The sequence below is a fragment of the Pinus tabuliformis genome, chromosome 3_2 (assembly GCF_031772625.1).
Source record: "Pinus tabuliformis cultivar Carrire ecotype Pingquan chromosome 3_2, CPIR1, whole genome shotgun sequence".
NCBI lineage: Eukaryota > Viridiplantae > Streptophyta > Pinopsida > Pinales > Pinaceae > Pinus > Pinus tabuliformis.
Genome location: NC_142302.1, coordinates 341,719,597 through 341,745,479, shown reverse-complemented (window position 1 = coordinate 341,745,479; position 25,883 = coordinate 341,719,597). Strand labels below are relative to the sequence as shown.

The 25,883-nt window shown below is 37.3% G+C and overlaps 1 non-coding gene across 1 annotated transcript; it reads right to left on the bottom strand.

The window, feature by feature from the left end:
- Positions 1-6,556: 6,556 nt before the first annotated feature.
- TRNAI-AAU (transfer RNA isoleucine (anticodon AAU)) lies at positions 6,557-6,630 on the bottom strand. Its single transcript has one exon. It is a non-coding gene; the product is annotated as a tRNA-Ile (tRNA).
- Positions 6,631-25,883: the final 19,253 nt, after the last annotated feature.

The following is a 25,883-nucleotide window of genomic DNA, read 5'->3' as shown; positions in this document are numbered from 1 at the left end:
TATCCTAAGGTGATAGAGTTTATGATATTGTTAGAAAAGGTAAAATTTCAATTGCTTTCAAAGATATATATATGTTTTATGTTTTTAATCATTGTGTATAAGTATAGATCAATAGTTAAAATATATATGATCTACATCTAATAAAATTATACATGTTGATAACTAATTTCTTGTTAATGATGATCTAAATTTGCACATTATCTTTTATTGTGCAAGAGATGTTTTTTTGTAGTTGCACTCATTAACAACATAGAAAATGTCGAGTATTATTTGATGCGTTGCACTGGAGGACTATTGTGATAACGATTTTATATATGAAAGGGGGTCTATTATACTGAAAGGATATCTTTTCCAAGAAACTTATCAAACTAAGAGTCATGTTTACTTTCAAGGCTATCAACGAGATGCCATAAGTTGTTAATATAGTCACTTGGTGTGTGCAACACACATAAAGTTGGTAGAAGTTCACTCAAGAAAAAAATCAAAATTAAAAAAATGGAGAATGTCAAAAGCCAAACATGAACGATTCATTGAGGTTGACATTATGTTATAATCTTTTTCATTGAAATGGCCAACAATCTCTTCTCCTTGTATTCATCTCTTAGAAAGAGTTCAAGTAGATTGTTAGCCTTCCTTTTTGTGCACTTTTAAGCAGTCCATTCTAGCTACTACTATGTATTACAAAATTGTTTTCATTAATGTGGTGTCTTTGTTGTTAATTTAAAAGGAAATTCTAAGATCCCAAATACTACTATAATGTAAGGATGTCGCATCACAATCTTCTTGTTTGTTTTTTATCACACTTCTATCATGTTTTTGATGCATTTTTCTTCTTTATGTCATCTTTGTGTCTTTTCAAATATTTATAGTGTTATCTTAGTGACATTATTTAATTTATTAAAATATCATTACCATCAATTTCAAATGTTTTGTATCTCTTGTAAATCTTGATAGAATGAAATTAGTGTCCTAAATAGGTAAAACAAATGCATTTTATTGTGTGTTTGTCCTATACATGTAGTGCATACACTATCTATATGTACATTGCACAATATCCATTATATGAGCCTATTAACTGACAATGAATGCTCCACACATAGTATTTAATATTTGAAAAAATCATTTACTAAGACAAAATATAGGCCCATATTGAGATTAATGCAACTTCAGTTGATTCAACATTGCAATATTTAATTCCCGATCTCTAGCTTTCTCAAATTTCATGAAAAATACAATAGTAAGAAACTTTAAGATAAATAAAGTACTTTAACTGTAGAATGTATGTATTTAACAAGTTTGATGGAATTTCCTTTTTGTATAAAACACACATCTCATATATATGTACCATAAATCTCATAAAAAGAGAGAGAAAATGCAATGGTCTATTATATATGGGGCACTTACTATTCCAAATCTTCTTATAAAATAGAAGTTCATGATGCTATAATAGAATTTCTTCCAGATGTGCTACGGCAATAGCTCAAAACTTTGGTCATGCTTTTAATCACAAAACTTTGCTTTTCAACACTTTTCTAGTCCTAGGACAAAAAAAACTTTCATACATTTACGTGCAAATAGGCTAGATCAATATAACATTACCTCTAACAGAAGGAGGAGGATAATAAGAATTTGATGTGTCAACTACATTTGGTAGAAGACCTTATTTAAAGGTTCAAAGGGTGAGAAAATTTGGTTATGAAAGCATTCAAAGTTTTTATTGAAACCAAGTTTATTTTGTTTTGCAAGTTTTATGAAGTAAACAAGTGAAAATTGAACATGTCATAAAAGGGTGTATACATGTCTTTAATTCCTGGTTGAAAAGGATATCATATCTTGTAATTGCATTAAGACATAATCAAGTATCTAGGAATTGAGATATATGGATGGGATGTGTTGGATGTTATATTACACGGGGAAGTATAGATTTAATGGATTGTAGAGCAAGGGGAGTCTTCATAGGGTTAAGTCTTGCTGAGAGAGAAAATTTAGCATTTGAATACCACACTTTAGGGGTTATTAGATAGAAGAGTTTTAATGAAACCACATTAATGCAATTCGGGGTTGGTGATGCATTTTTGATCTAGAAACCTAAGAAAATGAATGTCTTGTCATGTACTAATAATCAAATCTTGAGAAGATTGCGATGGATTTACATTAAACAGGTGAGATGGATAGAAGATCAGATAATTAGGATGGTGCATACTTCAAATGGCGTTGATCTCAGGAATGAGATTTAGATCAAGGATGTATATCAATGGAATGTATGTGATTGGGGCATAAATTTCTTTCCAAAAAATTCATAAGAAAATTAAGCAAAGACAATCATTAAACTCACAAACTATAACTTGAAACCTAACATCAAACAAAGAGATTGAAATTAACTAGAACAACCCAGCAAAGATTGATCAATGAGAACTTTGGTGGGTAATAATGACATCCAAAATATGACTTATATGTGACTACATTTGTTCACAATTTTGACGCATTCTACTTATCCACATTTTAAATATATGCATTCTACTTATCATTTAACTTCAAGCATACATCACTCAAAGTTGGAATGGGGAAACTATAACTATTACAAAGGGTATCAAAAGTTGGGTTTCTAAAACTCTACATATGTGAGCCATACAAAGTACCAACTAAATGCAAATTTACTTTCATTGCTTCATATTCATGAACTTAATGTAAAACCTTTAAGTATTAAACCATGCATCATGCAAAATGTACCATGTTTTATAATGCAATTTTAAGTTATTATTGCTTTCAATATTCAATGACGTCTCGATAAAACCCAAGTATCAACCCACATCCATAGTAGCTCTAGACTTCTACAACATGATACTTGATTTATGAATGTAAAATGATTGTTTTGAATTTATTCATTGAACTTAATAAAACCCATAGTATCAACCCACATCCATGGTAGCTCTAGACTTCTACAATATGATACTTTATTCACGAAGGTAAAATGATTCCTTTGAATTTATTCATTGAACTTGATAAAATCTAAGTATCAACCCACATCCATAGTACATTTTGTACAACATTATAAGATTCATCATGCAAAAATGTGTACCACGATATTTAATGCAAATTTACTTCATTGCTTGACATTCATGAACTTGATTTTAAAAGTAAAGTATCAACCTACATCCATAGTAGCTGCTGTTCTATACAAGATGATAATTTGTTCATGAATGCAAAATGTACCACGTTTTATAATTTGCAATTATTATATATATATATATATATATATATATATATATATATATATATATATATATATATGATTGCTTTGAATATTCATTGAACAACTTGACAAAACCTAAGTATCAACCCACATCCATAGTATCTTCTACAACATTATAAGATTCATCATGCAAAATGTATAAACTCCAAATTTTTTATATTAAAGATCAATTCATAATAAAGAGTTCTATGAAAAATATGTCCAAAATTTATATCATGATAAAAATTTATAATAAAAAGATTATCAAACACAAATGTGCATCAAGGATAATCAATTTAAAATAAAAATATTATCAAACAAAAATATGCGTCGACGTCTACGATCTATCATCATCCTCATCCTCATGGGTGCCCTGCACAACATGTGTAATATGCATATATACTTAAGTTTGTGTACTTTTAAATTAAATTTTAATGTATTAAAATTAAATGAGAATTTTATCATCAAAACAAAATTTTAAAATGTTTCATATTCCAAGCATGGTGTTCGATGTGCATTGCGTCCTTGCGGATGGCTTGTACCACACATGTACTACATATCTATATTAAATATTTAAAAATGCACATGAAAATGCATGAACTTGTAATATTAAAAAATTTGTAACAATGTTTTCAAATTGTCTAGACGACCCAATCCCCATAGCTGACTCCATCACTACCGTTCCCGAAGAAAGAAAAATACCTTCACAAACCTAAAATTCCAAATTTTTAAAATTGTAAGATAGATCTCATTTTTTAAAGAAACTTACTTCAATTTATAACAAAACAAAATTGAAATATTCAATACTTATGACAAGCCAATTTCCTAATATAAAAGAAGAGAATTGAGCAGTGCCCACGCCCACAATGCTGAGTAAAATAAAAATCTGTAAACATTTAATTATGTAATTAATTTTTTTTACAAAAATATCAATATCTTCACAATATCCATATAATAAAAATAAATTATTAATAAACACGTTGTTAAAAAAAACTAACATCTCTTAACATATCACATGAACAATATTAATAAACATATTCACATGAACAATTCATATTGGCTCATATTTAAACTCTTTCTTTTCATTATGACACATGAACAATGGCCTATCACAATTCCAATTTGAACTCTATATACTAGTTGTAAAAGGCTTCTGTAAATAAACACTTTATACTTATCCATCATAGTTTTTGCTCCGCATATTTTTCATTCACTCTAGTTGCACATCACTTTTAAACTTTAAGTTTTTAACAAAATCACTGTCCTCACCCCATTAAAAACTTATTTTAAAAAAAAAATCACTTTCAATTTATTTTAATATCTATAATTATTAATTAAAAATTATAATAAAATCCATTATATTTTTTATAAAATTATATATATGTAAATAATATAAATAAATTCTAACTCCTAATGGGTAGATGATTAATGGGATGTGAGTATAATGAGAATGAGAGTTATATATGTTTTCAGCTTTGGCAATTAATCGAGTAAGAATGAAGCCAATAAGATGTTGTAATAATATATTATATAATTTTTATGCATAAATGAAATATTTTAAATTATAAAATAAATTAAAATAAATTCTAATATTCCAAATACATCTAAATGATGTAATCTATATATTCTTGCTATATGTACAAATTTCAAATCATTTTTATTATACAATTTACAAATTTTAAATTTTAGATGTACAATTTCATTTAAAAGAAAATTTTAACTAAATTTAGAAAAAAAAGTCCATTTCAAAGAAAAAAATTCAATTTATAAATTTTAAATTTACTATTATTAAAAAACCTTTTTTTGGAAAGGGTTAAGAAAACTTATTTGATTATTTTGAAGAGTAAAATACACAAAAAAAAAAAAATACTATTTGCAATGAAGTACAATTTCATTATTAAAAAAAAAACAAATTTATTGATATAGAAAATAATCTATTTTTTAAAATTTTTTTTCTCATCAATTTTATTGAACTTTAATAACAATTATAAAAAATCATAATTATAAGTTATTTAATATACAAACTTCAAATACAATTTTTTCAAAGTAATAATTTATTTATACATTTATAAATTCCAAAACACATTTTCAATAATAGAAAAATCACAATATCACTACTACAAATTATATCGTTATGTAGTAAGTAAACTGCACGATTTAACAAAACAATTACATCTCAAAACCATTTATAACATATTTCAAAAAAACCCCTTTAGCCTTTTTATGTACCAAGTAAACTGCACTATTTAACAAAATAATTATATTTCAAAATCATTTATAATATATTTTAAAAACTTTTTGGGATCCGCAAAAAGGTAACCTAAATCCAAATGACATCCGAAAGATTTGACCTCATAACTTCTTAATAGAGATAAAATACTAGTAATGAAGACTCTACCAATTAAGCTAGGCTATCTTATCAGGATTTTTTACATTATTAACAAAACCATTCCATCCATCCGAAGAAAGAAAAACCGCCGTTATTTTCGAACCTGCGACCAAAACAACTCTGTCTGAAGAAAGATGGATCAGTTTTGGAGTGGAATAACCTCCGTCTATGCAGGTATCGACCCTGCGACTTTTGCGTCATAAACACTAAGAAACCACTTCTATCCGGAGAAAGAAAATCTAGATCTCGAACCTGCGACCAAAACAATTCCATCTAAAAGAAAGAAAATGTAGGTCTCGAACCTGCCACCAAAAAAATTCCATCTGAAGAAAGATGGTTCGGCCTATGCAGGTCTCGAACCTGCCACCAACACAATTCCATCTGAAGAAAGATGGTTCGGCCTATGCAGGTCTCGAACCTGCCACCAACACAATTCCATCTGAAGAAAGATGGTTCGGCCTATGCGGGTCTCGAACCTGCGACTTTTGCATTACTAGCATTAAGAAAACAATTTCATCTCGGCCTATGCAGAAAGAAAATCTAGGTCTCAATCCTGTGACCAAAATAATTCCATCTCAAGAAAGATGGATCAGCTTAGAGTGAAACACCTGCATAGTGAAGAAAGAAAATCTGGCTCTCGAACCTGCAAACAAAACAATTCCATCTGAAGAAAGATGGTTCAGCCTGTGCAGGTTTCGAACCTGCGACTTTTCCTTTATTAGGATTAAAAAACCAACTCCGTCTCGGCCTATGGTTCAGCTTTATTGGCATTAAGAAAATAAAATTCCATTTCGGGCCATGCAGAAATCCTGCGAGCAAAACTATTCCATCAATTTCGTACTTAAAGTTAAGAAAATAAAATTCCATTTCGGGCCATGCAGAAATCCTGCGAGCAAAACTATTCCATCAATTTCGTACTTAAAGTAGAAACAAGGTGGCCTATGCAGGTTTCGAACCTGCGACCTTCGCGTTATTAGCACGACGCTCTAACCAACTGAGCTAATAGGCCAGTTGTTCTAGAAGTCAAAACTATTTATAGGTGTATTTTGTGGATTCAATTAGGTGTAGTTGTTACAGACGAAGGACCGCTGAAACAAGTTACATATGATTCCAAATCCTTGTAAATTTCATAGATGATTATGAACATAGATTGCTAACTGAATGAAATTAAATAGAATAATGGAGCCTGTATTTGTGGTTGCTAACATGTTTCTCTAAGTGAACATTAACGATATTTAGAGAGGACATCCAATAACATGCCCCACCTCCTTTGTGCTTTGCTGAGGGTATGGGTTACGAAATTTCTCTTTCCTTAATTAATTTAAAACTCTCTTCTAATATTATCGTCAACTTTTGTTTCCCAAAAAGGTTTTTTTTGACCGTGTAAATTTTATTAAAATCGAAGTTTGGATCGTTGACACCACTAGGACCCCAGGATTTACCATGTCATCCACCGGCTCAATGAAATTAATTTGCATTACTAAAATTTAAATAAAATCTTAATTTATAAATCTATCTATTTCACCATTATTAAATAATAATTAAGCCTTATATGTAAATAAAACTACACATAAGGATAATTCACATGTATCTATTGTTTGTCAAAAACATGACGACAGGCATAGACACATACCCACATATTGACCAATATAGATCTATTTTAAGTATGGATCTAACATGAGCCGAGAAGGATCAAATTTCTTCACTTGCAAGCTTCTTTAAAGTGCAAAATACAATGTATTATTTTTCATTATTTAAATTATATTTTTGAATGCTAAATAGAGTATATATAGGACCAAATAAATTTTTTAACCATGACTTTTTTTTTTGATATATACATTCATATATATATATATATAGATGGCACATTAGTTGTCTTAGTTTTGTAATGCTCACACAAAACTAACTTTTGGCATCATGTCAATCCATATGACATAGGATGATGTTGGTTTTGAGCTTGGGTGATTCACACTTTATTCAATCTTTACATCAAAATAGTAGATGCATCATTGATGCAAGATGATTGTAATATTTCAATAATACAAATGGTGCAAAATCAAGATTTTTGTCATACCCACCGTAAAGAAATGTGCACTAAAAAGGTGGGGCCCCCTCATTTCATATTTACATACAGGAGGGTGTAGGGAAGAACGTTTTAGAGTTTAAATGAATTTGTGAATAACAAAGTGGAATTTCAACTTTGGAGATGTATTTGAATTTTGGACATGGAAGATGGGATTTGATTTTATTTTTTTTTTGTTTCTAAGTTGTTGATTTAAACAAAATATGATTTGGATTTTGGAAATAAGATATGGGATTTGGATTTTGAATATTGAAATTTGGTATATATTTCTCTTTCTCTCTTCCTCTCCTTCTCCTTCTCCCTCTCTTCCTCCTCCTTTTATTCTCCCTCTCCTTTCTCCCCTCTTTCTTTTCCTTTTTCTCTTATCTGTAATGCTCCCCTCCACCTCATAGCCTAAACCAACTTTGTGGAGGGTGTTACCTTCCCTTGACCCGACCTCCATAGTACTATCATGGGAGTGGGGTCATAAAAATTACTCATTCTTTCCACTGTTTTGACTATAGCCAGACAATACAAGAACATTAGTCTCGTTGAGACCTTCCTGACGATATAAACTTTGACTTGGCCCAACTTGTGGGTTGACATATATGTTCATTCGATGTTGATCCATTAACTTGTCACAGTAGCAGTAGCCCTTCCATGCCACCCACGTAGCTTCGTACATGTCACCCAAGTGGTCACTGATCCGAATCTTGAGGGGAGGCCCCCAAGATCTAAAAAATTGAAATGGATCTTGGGGGGGAGACCCCCAAGATCTGAAAAATTGAAATGGATCTTGGGGGGGAGGCCCCCAAGATTTGAAAATTTGAAATGCCAGAAGAAAATAAGAGAAAACACACAAAACCACAAAGAAACTTTTTTATTAAAATATAGAATAATTGTAAAAGTTACATTGTGGTGGCCAATATGTCCATTTACAAAATGAAACTTGTTATTTATAGTCTTTTTTTAGTTATAATACCACAGGTAAATTCCATGGGTGGGTAGATACCGTGGGTTGAACTGGCTGAACCTTTGCAAGACCAACCTCGCAAACCCTGACGACCTTCCATGGTGGAAGAAAAGAAAGACGAGGGGGTAGGAGATCCTTTCAAAATATTGCTCGAGGAAGCTCCCTAGTGACAAATGAAAGCTTCTTCCACTCACAGATGTGGGTGGAGGGTTCTCCACCACAGTTTATTGTCGATAGCGGGAGCCAAAAAAAACTCATTTCAACAGAGGTCGTGAAGCGGTTGGGCCTACCAATGACAACACATCCACAATCGTACACCATTGGGTGGCTTCACCAAGGACGAGATCTCTGCATCAACCAGTAGTGTTGCATTCCCTACAACATCAAGCCCTTCACGGATGAGGTACTGTGTGATGTTTCTCCTCTTGAAGTTTGTGATGTATTATTAGGACAACCATACTTGTGGAAGCGACATGTTGTATATGAGTCTAGACCTTGCTCTATGATTATTACTTTGGGTAATAAGTTGTACAGGATACCGGAGGTAGCCCCGCCTACCGCCATCTCTTTGATCACTGCAAAGCAATGTAGTAAGATCATTTCCCAGACTAGGAAATTTGTTTTCCTTATGATTCGCCTTCAAGGCAAGAAGAAGGTTGTGGCCATGACTTCCAGATAGGGCTCCTACGTACAACAACAGTAGATGGACAAGGTCGTGGAGTAGTATAGGGACATTTTCGCCTCACCTCCAAGGGTACCTCTACACTGTTAGGTCAAGCACTCCATTGATATGACCCCAGGAGCGCCACTACGCAATGGACCGATCTATCGACGCTCTGTTTTGGAGAACGATGAGATCAAGAGGCAGATTCAGGAGTTGTTGCAGAAAGGGCACATCAGATCAAGCTCATCACTCTATGGGAGTCTGATTGTATTGGTACAGAAGAAGGATAAGACCTGGAGACTCTGTATTGACTATCGAGCGTTGAACAAGATCACTGTCCAGAATGGGTACCAAATCCCATGGATTGATGAACTTCTAGACCAGCTCAAGGGGGCCAAATATTTCAACAAAATTGAATTGAAGTTTGGTTATCACTAGGTGCCTATCGAACCCTCCGATGTGTGGAAGACTACCTTCAAATCCAAAGAGGGCCTTTTTGAATGGTTGGTCATGCCTTTCGGGTTGATGAGTGCCATCGCAACCTTCATGAGATTGATGGACGACATCTTGTGACCCTTCACCAATGCATTCATGGTGGTGTATCTAGATGACATCTTGATCTTTAGCCAGATTTAGGATGTGTACCTCCACCATATTCAACAGGTCCCTCAAACCCTACAACAACACAAGTTGTGTGCCAATTTGGAGAAATGCACTTTTGGCATGACCCAGGTTCAATATCTGGGGTACATCATTGATGAGTAGGGTGTGCATGTGGACCTATTGTAGGGAAAAACCCAACACCTCCCATTTTTGACTTATTTACTTCAAATAATGGGGACCCTTTCTATAAATTCTTGGTTAAACACCTTTTATGATTTTTATTTAGTTAAGTGTCCTACAATTTTGCCATTTTTCATTTTTGACAGATTTTTGTTTTGATTACTTTGTTGAATTCGATTTTTAGCAAGCTTTCCATCGTTACTTGTTTCACCTCATTTGGTCAACCGATTTGTAAATGACACTCCTTTGAAGTTTGATTATTTGTGTCGCCTGGGTTAAAAATATTTCAAATTCTACAACTAATTTAGTTAAATAATGCATTTATTGTAAATATTAAACTCTTAGTTAATATTTTTAAATTTTTTCATTTTTCACTAATGGTCCTACAAAATGACCCAGCAAAATTGTAGAACGGTTAAAAACACATTTTTGGAACTTTGGTGATTTATTCCAATTTATTATTTTAAAACAAATTACAAAACCTAAAACACCAAAATTGCAAAGTGGTTGTAGTCCAATTTGTAGGATTGTTAATCCACGTGGGCCCCACTTCACATCCCTCCTCTTCCTTCCAAAAAATGCGATCTAAGAATTATGTGATGAACATTTGCGATGCGATAAAAAATTGCGACAGCAGATATCGCATAATTTTAAAGCACCTCATTTAACAATCCATGATTTTGCGATTTAAAAAAAAATGTGATTTGTTTTTTTTTTATTATATGGTTCTCGTTTTCTCCTTATATCTCCCGACTCACCCGCCTTACCTCACCCTCACATCACCTTATCCCTCCATCCACCTCATCCTTATCACTCCACCCTCCATTGACTTCCCTTATTCCTCCATAACCGTCCACTCCTTATACCTCCCTCACTTAACCCTCTCCTCCATATAACTCCACTCCTCACGTAATGTGGGTTTTGTTTTAATTATTTTGAATTTTGGTCTTTGGTTGATTCCAATGGTTTGTATTTTAAAGTTTTTAATAAAATATTATATTTGTATTATAATAATTATATTATAATTATAATATTTACTATAATTTTATTATAATTTGAATTATAATATTAATATAGTATTATTATATCTTAAATAGTTTCTTTTAAATCATTTTTATATTAATTAATTTTTATTAATAATTAACTTAGTTTGTAATTATCATTAATTAATTAATTAATTAATATAATTTAATTTAGGATTAGAATTTAATTAAAAAATTCTGATTTTTAGCTGAGGCAACATGTTATGCTCTTAACCTGCAAGACGATACCAGAGTACCAAATATGCGAAGAAATATACCCAGAACATAGAACAAGGAGAAATAACAGCAAGTATTTTATTATTCAAAAAGCAATATTCACTTGCCTCTTTGAGGGGGCAACCTCCAATAGAGTTGAGCTCAATGACAAAATAAGACACGATGCCCCTCGAGGGGAGTCTCTATCCTTTATATATGATTCATACATGCAATAACATGGGGCAATACCATGGTTCTTAGTAATACCATTTATCTAATACCATGGTCCATTTGCAACTAACTATGGTCCCTTCATTAAATGCGGGTTAACCACTTACAATTATTAATATGGACTTTATTGACTCTTTACTTAACTATAACTATGACTCGATCCTATTACAATAAATAAGGGGGTTAGGGTTGGACCCTAACATGCCCTCCCCAATAATAATAGCCTTGTCCTCAAGGCTGAAGCTACAGAAACTGCTGAAGGATAGTGGCTGGTTCCTAGGTTGCATCTTCCGGAGAGGTCTCTTTCCACTTGACAAGGACTTCCTTGATCGTGCGGCCATGCAGGTGCCATTCTCGTGTGTTAAGAACTTGTTCAGGTTGGAGCCAGACTGACCCTTCTTCATCCACTTCAGGTAGACTGGTTTGAATTTTGAAATTGTTCCCAATCACTTTCTTGAGGCATGAGACATGGAAGACTGGATGGATTTTTGCAGTGGGTGGCAAAGCTAGCTTGTAGGCGACTTCTCCAATGCACTGAAGTACTTGATACGGTCCGTAGAATTTTGGAGATAATTTCTGACAACCCTTGTCTTTGAGTGATGTTTGCTTATATGGTTGCAGCCTCAAAAATACTTGATCCCCTTCTTGAAATTGGTGTTCTGAGCGATGTTGATTTGCCTGTTGCTTCATGCGGTTTTGGGCTTGATGAAGATTCTCTCTAAGGTGGGCTAGCATGGTTGTGCGGTTCTGTAGGAGTTGATCCACTGCTTGTACCTTCGAGCATCCCTTGATATAAGAAGTAGGGGAAGGAGGGAGTTGACCATAAACTGCTTCATATGGAGTCATTGTGGTGGCATGATAGTTGGTGTTATACCACCATTCGGCTAGAGGTAACCACTGTACCTAGAGATGTTGCTTTTCTGAGGTGAAACACCTAAGGTAGGTCTCCAGACATTTGTTGACTGCTTCAATTTGACCATCAGTTTGTGGATGATAGGAAGTACTGAGTTGTAGTTGGGTACCTTGTAGCTGGAAGAGTTCCTGCCAAAAGTTACTAGTGAAGATCGGGTCACGATCAGACACAATGGAAGTGGGCATGCCATGCAATTTGAAGATCTGATCCATGAAAGATTGAGCGACCAAAGTCGGTGTAAAAGGGTGGGGTAGGGCACAAAAATGAGCATACTTAGAAAGTCTGTCCACAACCACCATGACTTGTTTCCTGAATTTGGAAGACCCATAATGAAATCCATAGAACCTCTGTCCAGATTGAGGCCAGAATGGCCAATAGCTGTAAGGTGCCTGGGGATTTTACTGTTTCTCCTTTGTGGTGCTGACAAACGTTGCATTCAGCTACAAAAGTAAGAATGTCCTTTTTCATGCCTGTCCAAAAAAATGATCTTCGAGTGCGAGAATACATCTTCTGAAAGCCTAAATGTCCTGCAGTGGGAGATGAGTGCAACTCCACCAAAATGCAACTTTTGAGGATGGATGTTGGTGATATTACGACTCTGTCCTTGTAGCGAAGAATCTCATCTTGCCACGAGTATCCCTCTGTGGAATTTGGATCCGCTTGCAATTGATTAATGAGTTGGGAGAGCGAGGGATGTGAAAACCATTCCTTGCGAGCCTCTTCAATCCATTCTGGAATGGGAAGGGAAATTGCGAGTAGGGTACTTTCCTCCTCAAATTGGTGGGGTAACACATTTGCTACATTATTTTCGCGCCCTTTCTTGTAAATTATCTCATAATCATATCCCAGCATTTTGGCGAGCCATTTATTATGTTGTGGTGAGGATAAGCATTGCTCCAAAAAATATTTAAGGCTTTGATGGTCTGTGCGGATTTGGAAACGTCGTCCCAATAAGTATGGTTGGCAGGTATCTACTGCATGTAAGATGGCCATCATCTCCTTCTCATAGGTAGATTGTCCCAGATTCTTCCCACTTAGTTGTTGGCTCGTGAAGGCCAAGGGTTGACCTTCCTGCATTAAGACCACCCCAATACCCGTACCAGAAGCATCACATTCAATCACAAAAGATTTGGTGAAGTCGGGTAGTGCTAAGAATGGAGTGGAACACATGGCATATTTGAGAGATGTAAAGGCCTGCTGTGCTTCATCATTCCAGAGGAATGAATTTTTCTTGAGGAGTTGAGTGAGGGGCCTAGCAATGCAACCATAATTGCGGACAAATTTGCGATAGTAGCCTGTGAGACCCAAAAATCCTCGTCAAGCTCTTCAAGATTTTTGGTTCAGTCCAATCCTGCATTGCCTGGATCTTTTTGGGGTCCACCTCGACACCTTCACGCCCCATAGTGTGGCCCAAATACTCAACTTCTTCCATGCCAAAAGATCATTTAGACATCTTGACAAATAATTTATGTTGGCGGAGCAGTTGCAAGAGCAGATCTACATGCTGAAGATGTGTAGCCCAGGTGCAACTGTAGATGAGGATGTCATTAAAGAAAACAAGGACAAATTTTCTGAGATATGGTTTGAGCAGGTGGTCCATAAGGCTCTGAAAAGTGGATGGGGCATTACAAAGACCAAATGGTATGACCAGGAACTCATAATGGCCTTCATGAGTTCAGAAAGCAGTCTTTGGAATGTCTACTTCTTTCATGTGAATTTGGTGGTAGCCCGAGCGAAGGTCAAGCTTAGTAAAGAATTTAGCCCCATTGAGTTCATCCAGCAAATCATCGACAACCGGGATGGGAAATTTATCTTTGACCGTCAACTTATTGAGGGCCCTGAAGTATGGACACATACGCCATTCCCCATCTTTTTTGAGCATCATGACCACCGACGATGAATAAGGACTAATGCTGGGATGAATGACGCCTGCTTCCAAGAGTTCCTTGATTATTTTTTCAATTTCATTCTTTTGGGCGAATGGATATCTATATGGGCGCACATTTGGTGGTTGGGCCCCTGGGACCAAAGTAATGCTATGATCATGTTCCCCTCTCGAGGGTGGAAGCTCATGAGGCTTGTTAAAGACTAGAAGATGGTTGTTTAAGATCTGTTGCATCTCAGGATGAATATGAAGAGAATTGGGTTCGAAGGCCTGGATGGCATTAAATTGGGCTATAACTCCATGGTGGCCCTTTTTAAAAAAAATTTCCATCCGATGTGAGCTGATGATAGAGGGAGCCCTCGCCTGGAGTCCGTAGAGGGTATGTGTGTGGTTGTTCTGCTTAAAGCTCATATATAACTCCTGGAAATCCATTGTGATTGGGCCAAGTGTGCGAAGCCATTCAACACCTAGGACAATGTCGCACCCTCCCATGTGTATGGAAAACATGTGGGTCTTTAACTGATAATCCCCCATTTGAAGTTTGACATTTTCATAGCCGCCTTCACATTTCATTGTCCCCCCATCAGCAATTTGGACCTAGAAGTTAGAAACTACTCAAACAAATCAATGCACTGCTTCCGCGACTCTTTGATGGATAAAATTATGTGTATTGCCACCATCAATCAAGACTACTACTAGGCGATGCTTAATAAAACCTCTAATTTTGAGAGTTTGGGGAGAAGAAATCCCTTCCAAAGCATACAGCGAGATAACGGGTTCTTCAAGTACATTGTCCTGTTGGTTGTCCTCTTCTTCCTCCTCTGGTTCCTCAAGTGGTGGGGCTTCCTCCGATTAACTGTGATCAGTAGCATCAATTTGAAAGAATTTGGGCTCCTTGAACTTATGCCTGGGGGAGTATTTCTCATCACAGTAGTAACACAAACCTTACTTTCTTCTTTCCGCCACTTCTGCTGGTGACACCTTTGAACCTTGAGTGTTTGTGTAGTGCTTTGAGCCTGTGTGGGGCGACCCTTGGCGATGAAATTTGGGCAATTGGACTGGGCCGCTAACGCACGTTCTACTTCAGATCTATCCTGCAAGCATGTAGCCATGAGCTAGGTTGGTGCAGTCAGACGTGGGATTGTATGGCTTCTTTGAGACCACTGACAAAACATTCCATGTAGAACTCATCGTGTAGACCTCCAGTGCGGAAAGCTAAGGCTTTAAAGGCTGCAATATATTCGTTCATTGTTCCTGTCTGTCAGAGCTTAGTGAGACGACCCAAAAAATCCAATTCATGGTCAAAGCGATCCATAAGAGCTTTTTTGAATGTCTTCCAAGTCAAGGGCCTTCCATAGCAATGTTGATGCCATTGCCACCATTTCCATCTTTCATTGTCCAAGTACATGATACCCACACTAAGCTGAGTCGCATCATCCAGGATGTAATTCAGTGTGAAATATTGCTCCATTTGTGCTATCCATGCGGCCGGGTGAGAGCCATCAAATTTATACATGTCCAGCTTGGGTGGTCGCGGATGGGATTGTTGGTGGGTGCCAAAGAGGTGAAGAGACTAGCTAGACTCGCCCTCAATGTTTAATAGATGCCTCTGCGCGTTCCTCCACCTTGCCCTTAGAGAGTGTTTCATTTAAGGTCTTCAACTGCAAGATGACATCTTGCAATTGTGATTCAAGGTTGTCAATCCTCTCATTGGCCATAGCTTGAGCTCTAGTTTGTACCATGCACCGATCCGATGTACTTGAAATTTGGGACCGCCCGAAATTTTTGGCACTAACAATTGAATGGTACCACCTTGCTCAGCTTGTCGACCTGATTCTTATGGGCTAAGTCACCAATAAGCGCCTCGGAGGGGTCTCCGTTTTTTTTTTTTTTTTTTTTTTTTTTTTTTTTTTTTTTACTCTGAACGAAGTTTTACTCCTTGCTTAGGAATACTGCAGTAGCCGAATCCTAGAAATGTCAATGTTGCCCAAAGTCCTGCGAAAATCACGCCCAGGTATAGGAACCCACACAATTAGTCAGATTGGAATGGTGGATCTAATGGATATGAGAGATCTAAATGGATGATCTGATAGATCTGGACGGCGAAACTGATTACTACTGCGGATCTGATGGATCTGAATGGTTGATCTGATAGATCTGAACAGTGGAACTGATTGCTGCTGCTGCGATAAAACCCCACTTGCAAGATCTGATCTGGCAAATATTATGCGTGATCCGGAGATAGAGAAGGGAACTATGGTCTCCAGGAGTGTCAGGTGCTACAAATCGCAATATACATAAGGGTCTGATAGTAGTACTCGGCCCAATTTTTTAGGACACTAACCAAGGAGGATCAATCGTACCCTTAGCCGTACAACCCGACTACCCTATCGTACGCGCGATTAATCTCTTCGAGTGTTGTTCTCGGTGTACTGTAGTAGTAAGACAACCAACGGTTTATATATGGCGAGGTTTCAAGGGAGCTAGGGGGCTTCCGATATACCCAGAAGGTACTTGGAAGACAACCCATGTGTGGTTTTGTCTAATGCGCTACTACTCGAAGGGGTACCCACAGGGGTTACAAGGGAGTCCAACAAGCGTGACCACCTCTTGTATTTCCTGCATGCATGCCTCCCCAAATCCGTAGGTTTATGCGCTCAATGATAGATCTCGTGGTTTAAAGATGCCGGAACACGTCTCTAGGCAAAATTTTTTTTGCTAAAAATTGGAGATCCCACCGGTCCTGGAAAGCATTTTGATACCACTTGTTATGCTCTTAACTTGCAAGACGATACCAGAATATCAAATATGCGAAGAAATATACCCAAAACATAGAAAAATGAGAAATAACAACAAGTATTTTATTATTCAGAAAGCAATGTTCACTTGCCTCTTCGAGGGGGCAACCTCCAATAGAGCTGAGCTCAATGACAAAATAAGACACGATGCCCCTCAAGGGGAGTCCCTATCCTTTATATATGATTCATACATGCAATACGATGGGGCAATACCATGGTTCTTATTAATACCATCTATCTAATACCATGGCCCATTTGCAACTATTTGTGGTCCCTTCATTAAATGCGGGTTAACCACTTACAATTATTAATATGGGCTTTATTGACTCTTTACTTAACTATAACTATGACTCGATCCTATTACAATAAATAAGGGGGTTAGGGTTGGACCCTAACACAACAAAATTTCCAGAATTCTGGCAATTTTAATACTCTAACTTTAAAAGCTCATAAGTGGAGTTTTACTTGTTCAAATGAGGCCCATGACAACTCATTGGAAAGATAAAATCATGAATTTTTTTTTTGAAGTGGTTCCATTATGAGATTTGATCATTTATTGGGTCTAAAATCTAGCAAAAGATCAAGCTTTGAATTTTTAATAAAACTAATTTTCTGAGTTTAATTTTCTGCATTCTCATTTGCGCACATCTTCTTCTAAGTGCAGATCCATTCGTCAATGATCTCCTTGACCAATTAAATCCTCACAGGCATCAATAGAAAGCTCTGATTTCTTTCTAAATTGTTTATTTAATTAAATTTGATTAGATATGTTTTAATTCCAGATTTGTTATTTTGATTTTATTGTTGCATTTTAATTTAATTTTGATTTGTTTTTGTATGAAAACAGTTGAAGAGATTAAGGGAAGAAGATCTCAATCAATGAGAAGGCTCCAACAAGAGAAGAATGATATTTTGGACCAATGAAAATTCATTAAACAGAACTACTCTTCAACAACTTTTCCTGTGGAGAATTCTTTTTGTAAAAAATTATAAATAGTAGATTGTAACATGTATTAGGGGCTTCTCTTCTCTGCAATTCTGAAATTCCTAAAAGCACTATTGTAATAAGGATTTAGAGTTGTAGGTAGGGGAATTAGGATTCGAATCCTGGGGGAAGAAGGATCTATATTGTTGTACTCTATCTGTTTGTAGAGAAACTCTTGTTTATTATGCACTATTGTTGTAAGGAGGAGGCCATTTCTGCAAGCAAAGATCAATTGCAAGCTCTTAGGATTGTGCACTACTGCCAGACTGTGAGGATCTGTAATTTGATTTCATTTATCAATAAATCTTTATTTCAATTAATGATGTTTAGCATTATTGTTTACAAAATTTAATTGAAATGAATTCTTATTTCAGTCTTTCAATTTATATTTCAAATGTGCAAGTTAATAATCAGATTCATGCACTATTGTTGAATCTTGAGTGTTAATTAATTTAAAAGTATGCTTAGACTATTCTACAGGCTTAATTTTAAATATAATATGAAAAATGAAGTTTGCATTGGAACGAATAGTTATAGTCTTAGATATTGCAAGCTATCTTACGATTTAGGATAATAATTATTTATTTGCATACATGATGTTTTATTCGAACTAATTCAACAATTCATCATGAATCTTTTTAGTTCTTATGTATATGATAAATAAGGAAGTGGATATATTTTCAATAGGCTCTTATGTAACTATTTACAAAGTATTTAATTGTTGGTATTTGTGTTAATAAGGAATCATATTTTGTGAGCTATCTCCTTGATTTAATTCCTCCATATTAATTCCAATTCTTTAAAGCTTCTTTTCCCCATTAAGTTAATTTTCTCTTGATTGAGAGAAGGATTTCCCTTTCCTTCAATCAAGATAGGTTAGATTAATTGCATCTTATATTATACCTTGCATGTGTTATCATACCTTTTGCATTCTAGAAGTCCTCTTTTTAAAAGGAAAAACTTTAGAGTGGTTTGGTCGTACCGCCAAAGCATCTTAAGGGTCATTCTCTTACTTGATCAATAAGAAGAATCGATCGATGTCCTTGCCTATTGGTAACTAAAGAAAATTCGTAAACCGATAGCAATAGGGGGAAGGTAACTGGACCTAGTTAAACTAGTCGGAGCCACCATTCCAAACGAAAAATGAGCTACTTTAAGGTCCGGACTAGGTGGTTTTCCTCATAATGTTGAAGGTGAGAATTTTGAGTCCTTAATAGGACCCAACCAAGATACAAGTCATTCAAGATTGGCCAGTACCAACCACTCTAATAGAGCTCCACAACTTTCTTGGTCTTGCCAATTTTTACTGCAAGTTCGTGTTGGGGTTCTCTCATATCACTTGGCCTTTAAGTCAAGTCACTAAGGGTAGAGTGAAATCAAAGTTTTTTTGGTCTGACACCCAACATAAGGTGTTTGTTGATTTGAAGCATCGCCTCTTATCTACACCAGTGCTCACATTACCAGACCCGTAGGAACCATTTGAGATTGAGACAAACACCTCCGTCTATTCTATTAGTGCAATTCTTACTTAGCAGGGGCATCCAGTGGCTTACCACAGTGAGACACTTTCAGACACAATATGAAAGTATCCTACTTATGAAAAATAAATGTATTACATTGTGCAGGCCTTTCGTCAATGAAAGCATTACATTATGGGGAAGGAAATGGTCATCCACATAGAGCACTGAACCCTATAGTTCGTACAGACACAAGGGAAGTTGGATCTCCATCAGAAATGGTTCACCTACTTGCAACAATTCCATTTGAACATTAAGTACAAGAAGGGAAGCACCAATAATGTTGCAGAATACCTCAGCCGACCACCAGTCATGGCGCTGATCACTGTGCTCGACTCCTGTGGGCATGAGACTTTAGGATGGCCACATCTTTACCAGAGCGATCCTGAATTCGACAACACATATTAGACACTCCTACAAGGGAAGAAAGTTCCAAATTTTCACCTTTAGGATGCACTGTTATGCCACTCGAGACACATTTGTGTTCCTTTAAGCAAGCGTTCTAAGATGATTTGGGATTCACACTACAGTCAGGTCGCTGGACATTTCGGAGTACATAAAATAGTGGCGGTATTGTAGAAGTATTTTTATTGGCTGAAACTTTGTCAGGATGTTGGGAAGTACATTAGATCTTGCATCGCCTATGCCATTTCCAAACCAACCATCAAGAAGTAAGGCCTATATACTCCTCTACCTACTCCTAGTTGACCTTGGGAATCTATCTCCATGGATTACATGTCAAGCCTTCCTTCTACTAAGCATGACAACGATTACGTTTTTGTGGTCATCGACAAATTCTCTAAGATGGCCATCATGGTGGCATGTAAGAAGAGTATCACAGCAGAGGCCACTGCTAAGCTCTTCTTTGAGCAAGTGTGGGTACACTTTAGGATCCCACAGTCCATTGTCTCAGACCGGGATAACAGATTCCTGAGTGCATTTTGGTCAAGTCTTTGGTCGATGCTGGATACAAAAATTACTAAGTCCATGACTTTCCATCCCCAAACTGATGGCCAAACAGAGGTTGTCAACATGATGATCATACACATTCTGCGCATGTACAACTCGAAGCATCCACGCACATGGGATGAAAGTCTCCCCTATGTCCAACGTAACTACAACATAGCTCTCCACAACTCAACAGGCCACAAACCCTTTCAGGTAGGGCTGGGATTTCAGCCATTATGTCCCATTGATGTGGTCATCCCATTTGTATCCACTCAAGTAGATTCGGCTCACGTCCAATCCGAAGGCGGCAGGGCTAACAACTTCGTTGAGTGCATTCAACACATCCACCAGCAGGTCCATGATATATTAGATAGAGCCAATGCTAACTACAAGCAGCTGTGAGGACCCAACTATAGGTCCTCTAACTACTACTACACTTGTTCAAATAAATTTCACAAATTTTCATAACAAGGAAAATTTCAGGTTTATAAAACATCATAAGAATGAACATAATTTCATTTAATCTACAACATGTATAACTTGTAACAATTTATCTGCAACATGTATAACTTGTAATAATTTACATAACTAAAATAACTGACTGATAATACCTCATCCGATGACTTGGTTGGGATGCTCTTGACTCTGTTGGGATGCTCCTACTGGGTTACCTCACTGAATTTACCTCCCAACCAACTAGGAATGATTTCCTAGCCCAGGGAACCTCCACAGGTTCCCTAGCTCTCCGAGCCCAAGTCCAACTAGTTGTAGTGTGTCCAAGTTAGAACCAATACTCTCCAATAGATCCAAGTTTGAGTTCTCTCACTTTTCCCCCATTCTCTCCCTTCTCGTCCTCCCAAAATAAAATCCTCCAATGCCAAAATAAAGAACAAGGATCTCCCCTTCTCTTCTCATCCTCCTTCCCTTTATGCATCTTCCTCTCATCCACCTCAACCACCTACCATCAATGCCATTAATACCCCTCCATCCTTTTAATTTAATGACCTTGACTTTCCTTTCCATATCTTATCCCAAAATAAATTTGAGAAGACACCTTGGGAATGGAAATATTAATATTTAATTCAGAATTAAATTGGAGAAGACAACTTGGAAAACCTTGGGAAGTGAAATGTTGATATTTAAATTAGAATAAATTGGAGAAGATCATATCTTATCCAAGCGTAAATTTGATAAGACAAATTGGGAATTGATTAATAATTAAATAATAACAAATAATAAAAAGTCATGTAAGTAAAATAAAATTACAGATTCACAAGTGTAGGTATATACCAATATTACTTAATAATTATAAGTCAATATTTTCAGGTTGATTAAACACTAATCAAAATTAGCATGATAGGGTCAAATAGGACATTACATACACCCCTCCTAAAAAAAATTCGTCCCGAAGTTAGAGTGAAAGTGACACAAGGAGTTCAAAATAAGTTTGACAATAAGGCATAACAAAATAGAGAGAGATATAGTAGTCAAATTAAGTAAGTAAAGCAAGGATACCACTTCCCATCAAGAGTCTCCAACTAACTTATAGCCTCCTATCCTCCCTAACCTACTTCTGCTCCCATCCTATCCATCCTCTGCTACAATATACTATGGCATCGACTATACCAATCTAACCATAGATAGAACCAATATGGCGGAAGCGTCGATTATATCGACCTAACTTCCCCAACAGGAAACTGGAAATCGTCATCACACGTCTAGGGGAGTGTTTCCATCACTACCCTCCCACGATTCCAAGCTTAGAGGTTACACGGTGGGAAATGCCTCCAACCCTCCTCAAAACTAGGGTCAACAACCTAATATGGACCACACTACGACGCTGGTTGGATACTTGTCATCGCATAATCCAGTCAGGCAGTCATGTCACCTATCATTTACACTTTACCCATGTCATAATAATGTGTTGACAGTGCTAGACCCGCCAACATGTCAAGGGATCTCCCCGGTAAGAAGTTCCAATTAGACCTCAAACTGTTTCGTGTAGGAGTCCCAGCAGTGGGTCTTACGGTAATGCCTTGACCGTAGTTTCGCACAGAGGCAAATAAGATAACTCTGTTGGTAGCAAGGGTGTGACAGTTGCAAGAGTCAAGGAAGGTGCATGAGAGGTTCTAACACACAGGGGTTGAGATGAGTGTGCCCCTTGGTAACCTGTGATAGCACGCTGTTAGGAAGGAAACACACAAGCAAAGATGCATCACAACATGGAAGGCAAGTTAGTGGTAATCCAAAGTGATGGTTAAACCAACAACACATTTAAGAAAGATTCATACATACTTATACAAAATAGTCTATACATGCATGCGTAAGAAAGAAAATACATATATCATTTAGAGTAAACTAGATAACATAGAATACAATACAACATATGCATGAAACGTGTTGGCTCTTGTTATATTAAGAAGTGTAAGTTCCAATCAAATAATACATCCATGTGCAACCACTAGTCTTGATAGCGGAACGTTACAGCAGCCATGACCACCTGCTCCTCTAAAGCGATGTACTAGCTCTGCGCAGTGGAGAAGCCTTACAATACTGTCCAAGCTCTCTCCAAGATAGTCTTATCGGAAGCTTGGCTAACCAAAAGCCTTTACAATGAGTTATGAGGGACTATTTATAGCAAAAGGTGGGGTGACCCTTGACATTCCCCTTTGTGACAGTCTAACTACCCTCATGACTCTTCATCTACTCTATGACTGTTACATCCAACTATCAACACTTGACAAGACATTACATTACAATGCACATGTACCCATGTGAGAGAAATGGCTTGAGCAAGCCATGCTAGACATAACTATGACTTAGACAACCATGGAAGTCAAACTCCTCAACATCCTCATGCTGCTCGACAGTAACATACTGATGCCAAGATCAATAGTCCTTGATGGTGTTCGTGTGTTACGCGATGACATCTGTCTGGAACCTGACTCTTGCCTCCATAACATTCGGGTACATTGCTCGGGCTCCTCTATTCAACTCGTCTGAAAGCATGCGCATCATTGTCTTCAATGCGGCCAAACCAACAACATACTTGTGCACGATGTCTGCATTGATGGGCAAGTATGGGCTAGTGGTAATGCGCATCAACTCGTCAAAGTACGAGTTAAGCTCTAGTCGGACCTGTGCCTTTTTCTTTGCCTGGGTAAGAGTCCCAATAGATGGGATCGCATGAGTGTACACCACAACATCCATACTCTTGAATACTCGTGCATGGGAAGCCTGTATGCTAGTGATGAGCTACAGGAGGTCTTCATAGTTCCGGATTTGACTTCGGATACGTGCTTTCAGCTCGACTGCATTGGCTGTCATCATCTTAGGCAAGTGAAGTGGGGCTCCCTTGTATTTCATCGTCCATGTTTGCATGTCATCAAAATCAGCATGCAAGTTCGTCAAGATACGTGCTCTTCTAGCACATCGTTGCTGCCATCCATTGAGATGGATGAATACCTTATGCACAGTACCAAACTTAGAGTACAACACTCGCATAACTATGTCAAGGGACAATACTTTATCTAGTATTTCCTTCTTCAGTTCAGCTCGGGCGGACGCTATCACCAACTCTCCTCCTTGCTTGACCGTCTATAGTTCCTTTGCCATTCGCTCATTCTCAGCTATTAGAAAGTGAACACTTGAGTTAGTGGCTTCGACATACACTCTGGTTGCATCAGCCAAGGCTGCTAGATGTTTGTGCACATTAGTCATGATCACTCATTCTTCAACTTGCGCAAGAGATGTATGATCCTCCAGAGTTGACACTTTGCGAGACTGCACAACTCTATGTTGAGATTTGTCGAATGAGATGTTGTGCATATCTCCTTCCGGCTGATCACCAAGGATCTTAGTGCCTCCTTGGTCACTTGAGACTTTCTCATCATCTGGATGCGGTGAAGTGGGCAGGTTGACCTCTTGGTGGTGAGGCATAAGGTCGATGTCCTGTTCCAACTCTCACTGCTCCATGTCCGCATCCAACTGTTGGAGTTCTTGTTCTATCTCATGAGAGAAGTCTTGCTCCTGTGATGGTTCACCCTATTCGCCTGATGCCAGCTGTTCTGATGAATCAACTACTTGTATGAGCACTGTTTCATCGGTTTGCACATGTTATGCCCCTTGCTGTACCTGTTGCTGCTGCTCTTCCCTCTCTTGTTCCTTTCAGAGTTGCTCTTTCATCTCATGCAAATCCTTCTCTATTTCCTCCATTCTTCTTTTATCCCTCTGTATTTGCGTGATTCACATGTTTCACTGGTGCCTCTTTTCCTCTATAGCCATAGCTGCTTTCTCCACAAGTGGATCTACTCGGAACTTGCAGCTTTGCTCTTCCTCCATGCGATTGAAAATCTTTCTCTTGCCCTTGTCGCGCACTGGTATGCTTTCCTCTGCTGCTACTTCTGTGGCTGGTGCTCTTCGTGATGCTGCTTCATGTTGCTTCGCTAACCACTCCACAACAAATCCGACCTGTTCATTGGGTTCAGAGAAACTGTGGCAATATCTCCATGGGTCCTCCTTGACCCAATGAAATGCCCTATGGATCCAGTTGAACTGTACTCTCATGCAATGATATTTCACAATGCAATGTGGGTCATACAGATTGTAACTTCAGAGGTTGAATGGGTACTTATTCATCTGTTCTGCTTCGACATCCTCATGCTTGATACTCCAAATCTCACATAACCCAATCCGCAATGGAAGAGCAGGCCAAGGTACTTTCTTCTTCTGGTGCAGTCTAGCCGTTAATCCTGCCGAGATGTGATATGCTACTTCCTGCATGAAAAGTATGTCCAAGGAAAACTTCTGAAGAACATGCAGAGGCTTCTCCGCACTGGACATTTGGATGAAGGTGCTAGACGGTGAGGCATACCAATCAACAATGTTTATCAGTGCCTCCATTGCTTCCTTCGACATGCAGGGTGAATCTTCTTCAAATATCATCTTGTAAACTGGGGTGACAAAATGATCGGACAACCGTGTGATTACTCCTCTGAAGTTTCATTCGAACAACAACTTGTAATATGTATTCACAACAGTCTCCTCCGGTGACCATGCCCACTCCAAGCTAGGGAACTCGAGTTGGGCATAGATTGCATCTAAGATGTACGCGGACATGTAAATATCTGCATGCATACCTCCTGGTGACTGTCGAGCCTTTGTTACTTGCTCCTTTAGCTGATGAGCCAACATGCCAGATCAGTTACATGGTTTTCCTTCTCTATCCAGTTGGTCTAACGCGATCATCCAACTCTGTCGGAAGGT